At 43.9% G+C, this 5,772-nt stretch overlaps 1 long non-coding RNA gene across 1 annotated transcript; it reads right to left on the bottom strand.

The window, feature by feature from the left end:
• Positions 1-2,167: 2,167 nt before the first annotated feature.
• LOC140906076 (uncharacterized) lies at positions 2,168-4,764 on the bottom strand. Its single transcript, XR_012157035.2, has 3 exons — positions 4,727-4,764; positions 4,226-4,363; positions 2,168-2,704 (listed from the first exon to the last, which is right to left on the bottom strand). It is a non-coding gene; the product is annotated as an uncharacterized LOC140906076 (long non-coding RNA).
• Positions 4,765-5,772: the final 1,008 nt, after the last annotated feature.

Below are 5,772 nucleotides of genomic sequence, written 5' to 3'. Positions count from 1 at the left end.
CTGAGTAAGCGACCTGAAGAGGTTAGTATTCCATCATTCTGCAAGGCTTAGTGGACCACAGAGGCAGATTCATGAATACTAACATGGGGAACACTGGAAAGATTCATGATGCCCAGGTGCTAAGGAGACTGAGATTGTACTGGAAGGTGGGAGAAGGAGCTTTATTTCCTAGAAACAATGTAGCTCTGTACCATGTACCTGTGCCAACTGTTATTTTAGGGAACTCCATTTATCTGCTCCTGCCTTGGCTCATGAACCTGTATCCTGACATCAACCGTGTTGCTGAAGACGGGCAAAATGGTCATGGAATGTGCATTCAGTTTACCGAAGGCTCCTTAACGCTACCTATGCACACCTCTGGATGCCATTGTGGCAAACGCCATTCATATGATCATTGCCTGTTGCACCCTGCACATTTGTGAGGGTAGAGGTGAGAGTTTTGAGTGGGCTCAGGACAAGACTAGTTCACAAACTCTGTACAGGCAGATGGATCCCATGCACGTGTATGCTGGGCCTGGGTCCCAGCAGGCAAGGGAAATTAGAGATACCATATACAAGGGATTTTCAAACTGGGGGTCATGACCCCTCAGGGGGTTGTGAGGTTATTACGTGGGGGTTGCAAGCTGTCAGCCTCTAGCTCCAAATCCTGCTTCGCCTCCAGCATTTATAATAGTATTTAATATAAAAAATTGTGTTTTGAATTTATAAGGCGGGGGGTCGCATTCAGATGCTTGCTGTGTGAAAGGGATCATCAGTACAAAAGTCTGAGAATCACTGCCACATACGCACACACACTGGTACAGCACGGAGGCAAAGAATGACCTCTGCCTTGCATTTTTGCCAAGGGACATATTCACATCCCTTCTGTGAGACTGTTTGGCGTGTACATGAGGTAATACGCCCACATACTTAAGAGACTTCATAGCTTTTTAAGGGTTTTGTTCCTCTTTGATGTGCTGGAGCTGAAGTGCATTACCCCTTCCTGCATGTCACATTGTACATATTAAAGCCTATTCCAGGGCATCTACGCTGTGTTAAGAGTTTGGGGTTGGGTTTCTACTATGGAAGGTGGGGGCCATATTATGCATTCAGTGTTTTTGTCCTTCTCACTAATCACACCTGAATGTAAGCCAGTTCATCAGTTGTGACTCGGTTTTGAAAAGTAATGGGGTGGGTCTAATGATAGCAACAGTTTCAGGCATTGTTACACATGAGTTGGTTTTTATTTTGCATCTCCTTACTCCCCTTTACAACTGTATGGGGAGCCCAACTTGACACAACGGTTTCCGGTTTCGCTTTGGTGGGTGAAGAACCCGTTTGTACTTTTCTGAATACTGGGTTGCAAAGTATTGTACTGAACAGCACAATTCACTGCTGGACTGAACCCATAACATCAACCTTTTGAGACATGTTTAAGGTGTGGGATTTTCCCAGTGATGGAGAGAAATGACATCACCGTGTGCCTGAATAACTATTTAATGCCTCAACAGCCTGGCACAGTTAACTCATCTTTAGAAACCCCTATTACCACACGCAGTTAAATGTTTTAAAAATGTTTATGAGGGTTTCCTGTGTGGGTGGGTGTGTTGCAGCCACTGTGTTCAGTAACTTAAAATGGTCACTAGTGCCAAGTACATTTCACAGTTGTTAGAAACCACTAATTCCCCGGTCTGCTTGAAAATGCTAAAGGTTTTGGGGATGGATAGGGGGCAGGTTGTACAGGGTACTGGCAGATGCTGTGTGATTGCTGGTATGTTCCCTTTTTTGTTGTTGGCTTTGGTTTTTCATTTTCAACACATTCAACAAATGCATTAAGACAGACATTGATCAACCCTATGCAAGGCACCTGCTATGTTGAAAAGCATCTATAACATACACTTCACTTTCCCCAACCCTGCTCTGTATCCCTGGGACTTCAGATATTTTTTAATTTTGTGGGAGACTCAGAAATATTTCCATAGTCATAGCACCAGAATTTTATACATCATTTGTTTACACAAGGTAGGAAGCTTGAGGTCCATTCCCAAATCAAAAAACACCCTCAGTTCATCATACTTAGGAAGGAGGTGCCAGATACAACTGAACAAAATGTAACATGTAATAAAGATTTTAAGGAAGTATTCTCAAAACAGAACATATTTTTTTTAAATTAACAGCTCACAACCAAGAATAGCACCCACAGTTTAATATCTTTGCACCTGTCTCCCATCAGAAGGGGTGAATGATAAGAGATAATGACTCACAGTGAAAATAAGGGACATCTCTTCTGACGGGCTTTAGGGGCCAGTACATGGTGGCATTCGGGAATTCCTGCACGCCCAGCATTGTTCTCCTGGGTGGTCATTGGAACAGGACCTACAGGCTCAGCAGCACCCTGGGTGGCAACCAGAGAAGGCAGCAGTAATGGTAGCTGATGGGCTGGTTCTGGGGCCTCAGCAGCAGACAGATGCTGCAGTCTGTCAGCCACCAGTCCTCGAAGCCTCTCCATTAGGGAACGTTCCTGTTCCCTAGGGCGTAGCTCACCTCCATCTCCAGAGGTCTCTTCTCCTGCTGAAGACACTGCTCCTCCCTTGCTTTAAGGAACTCAAATTGCTCCTGGCTTCTCCTGTCCATCCCTATCCCCTTCTCCGTCTACCCCTGCACTCTCTGGGGTGCTGCTCCTGCCCTCTTGGGGGCATGGTTTCCCTCTCAGGAGCGCAAGGCCCTGCAAATTCAAAGACAAAAAGAAAATTATATTTTTGGCCTTTGGAGCAAACTGAGAAATTCCCCCACCCCCATAACTTTGCTGCTGAAGGCCACGATTTTGATACTTCTGAGCATTCCAGGAAAGTAACTGTCTCAACATCCTTGCTTCACATAAATATGCTGCCACCCCATGAGGCTGGAGCAGAGTCACACTCCTTTTCTTATTGGGGAGAAACATTTAGTAGTGTTTGTAACCATTGGAAATGTTCATTCTGTCTGAAGAGGTAGCAGAGAAGTGGGGAAATTCCTTTCCAGAGCTATATTACATGTGTACAATTTCTTCCTTTAAGGCTGGCCAACATCTGGAGAAAACAGCAATTTTCAACGTACCAGAATGGAAAAGAGAAGTGGCTTTCCTGTCCTCCCAAGGAGATCCAGCAATCTACACCAGAGAGATGTTTTTGCTAATAGTCACACCTCCACTGAATGGAGGGTTTTGGTCAGCTATGCAGGTGGACCAAGCAGATTTCCACTGCTGGTGAACCTCAAGAACCAGCAGGAGTTTTTGCTTCAACAGAAGTCTGCTGAAATTATGCTTGCAGGATTGGGAAGAAATTTGAACAGAAATTGACAACATTCTCAGCTAGGATGTGGAGATTTCATGCAACAGGAGATGTGAACCACGAACCACACACACATACCCCAGCTGTAGCTGAAAATCCTGGCCCTGTGCCTGCCTAATGATGGTGAAATGGGCAGGGAAAGAAAGAGACACACTGCAACTTCATTAAGTTTCCTGAAAATCAAACTCAGCACCACAACCCCTCACATCAGACAACTGGAAAGGGACATAGCACTGTTCTTCTATGACCATGGGGGTGGAACATCCCCTTTCTCCCCTCCCCTCCCATCCCACTTTATGCAGCATGGCTCTCTGTAGGGAGAGGGCAGAGACCGGGAACAGAGACTTGGAGTCTGCAAACTTCCAAGGAAGAAAAGAGTGTTTCCACTAACTTTTCCTTGCACAACCAACCATACATTTTCTTCAACTGTGTTCCTTCCCCCTAGGGAGACCTCAATACACACACACACACACACACACACACACACCCCTCAGCCCTCGCTGCCTGACAGGTGGCTGAGAACTGCAGGAACAGGGGCATACTGATCATTACTTTTTAAAAGTATTTGAAAAATTAGCTTTAGAAGTCAAGGCACAGGCACTAATTGTGGTTCTTCAAAATCAATTAAATCATTGATTTATAACTCTGCCTTGCTTGAGGCCAATTTTCAGGTGGAGCAGGGCAGGAGCTGAATGGAGGGAAAAAGCTTGAGAAGTTTGGTAAGGAGATGGAGCATGATAATGGCATGGCTACAGCACTGCAGTTCACACACAGACACAGAGCAATGCATGGTATGTTTTCCAGAGAGGAACAATAAGTGCACATTACTTCAAATGCCCTTGAAATTAAAATTGGGAATTTAGTACCAGTGCAAGAGAGATATTGGTGGGAAGCTAGGGGGAGCCACTCTAACTTACCAGCCGGGGGTTCTGGTTCCTGCACCATATCAAAGTCTTCCTCAGGTTCATCATCAAAGTCTTCTTCAACTTGTACTTCTGGGTAGACACACAATCACCTCTTCCTTGTTTCAAGCAATTAGAATACCCAGGACAGACCTGACATTAGAATAATGGTCTTGTGTCATTTTAGTGTAGATGTGGGATGCATAAATGTCCCACATTGGCGATCAAGTGGTATTATGCGGTCATGCCATTGACAGATACACTATTATATATGTTGTCCCTGGCAAAACTCAGAACTTTAGAAGGGAAACCCTCCCTGCCCAAGTTTCTTGTAGTGGGGAGGGACACCAAAGGAGTTTCACCCTATCCTGTTGACCTATTCCCTTCCCTCAAGACCAAGTGATGACAATTAAAGTCCCACTCACCATCATGTCATCAAATTGGATGGTACTTTATTCTCCCAGACAGTTCACCCACCACTAAGATGGAGAAGCGCTAACCCTTTTGCGTGTTTACCTTGTGACTGAAGATCCACTGAAATTTGCACCAAACCTAGTGAAGACAAAGATGGTGCTTAGAGGCTACCCTGAAATGACACCGTGTTCTGTGTTCATTCATACAAATCAGCAGTATAGTATTGTCTCTAACAGATTTAGTAAATTTATGGCTATTACCATTTTATATTCAAGCTCTAAACAACATGTCTATGAGTAAATTAAAAACAAACAAACAAGGCCACCAATTCAGCAAGGTACTTTAACACATGCCTGTCATAAATATAAAGGGAAGGGTAAACCCCTTTGAAATCCCTCCTGGCCAGGGGAAAGCTCCTCTCACCTGTAAAGGGTTAAGAAGCTAAAGGTAACCTTGCTGGCACCTGACCAAAATGACCAATGAGGAGACAAGATACTTTCAAAAGCTGGGAGGAGGGAGAGAAACAAAGGGTCTGTGTCTGTCTGTATTGACAGGTTTCAGAGTAACAGCCGTGTTAGTCTGTATTCGCAAAAAGAAAAGGAGTACTTGTGGCACCTTAGAGACTAACCAATTTATTAGAGCATAAGCTTTCGTGAGCTACATCTGATGAAGTGAGCTGTAGCTCACGAAAGCTTATGCTCTAATAAATTGGTTAGTCTCTAAGGTGCCACAAGTACTCCTTTTCTTTTTGTCTGTCTATAGTCGTCTTGGCCGGGGATAGACCAGGAATGGAGTCTTAGAACTTTTAGTAAGTAATCTAGCTAGGTATGTGTTAGATTATGATTTCTTTAAATGGCTGAGAAAAGAATTGTGCTGAATAGAATAACTATTTCTGTCTGTGTATCTTTTTTGTAACTTAAGGTTTTGCCTAGAGGGGTTCTCTATGTTTTTGAATCTAATTACCCTGTAAGATATCTACCATCCTGATTTTACAGGGGGGATTTCTTGATTTCTATTTACTTCTATTTTTTATTAAAAGTCTTCTTGTAAAAAACTGAATGCTTTTTCATTGTTCTCAGATCCAAGGGTTTGGGTCTGTGGTCACCTATGCAAATTGGTGAGGCTTTTTATCCAACATTTCCCAGGAA

The sequence above is a fragment of the Lepidochelys kempii genome, chromosome 2 (genome assembly GCF_965140285.1).
Source record: "Lepidochelys kempii isolate rLepKem1 chromosome 2, rLepKem1.hap1, whole genome shotgun sequence".
NCBI lineage: Eukaryota > Metazoa > Chordata > Testudines > Cheloniidae > Lepidochelys > Lepidochelys kempii.
Note: the sequence above shows the minus strand (reverse complement) of the source record. Positions and strands in the feature narration are given on the sequence as shown.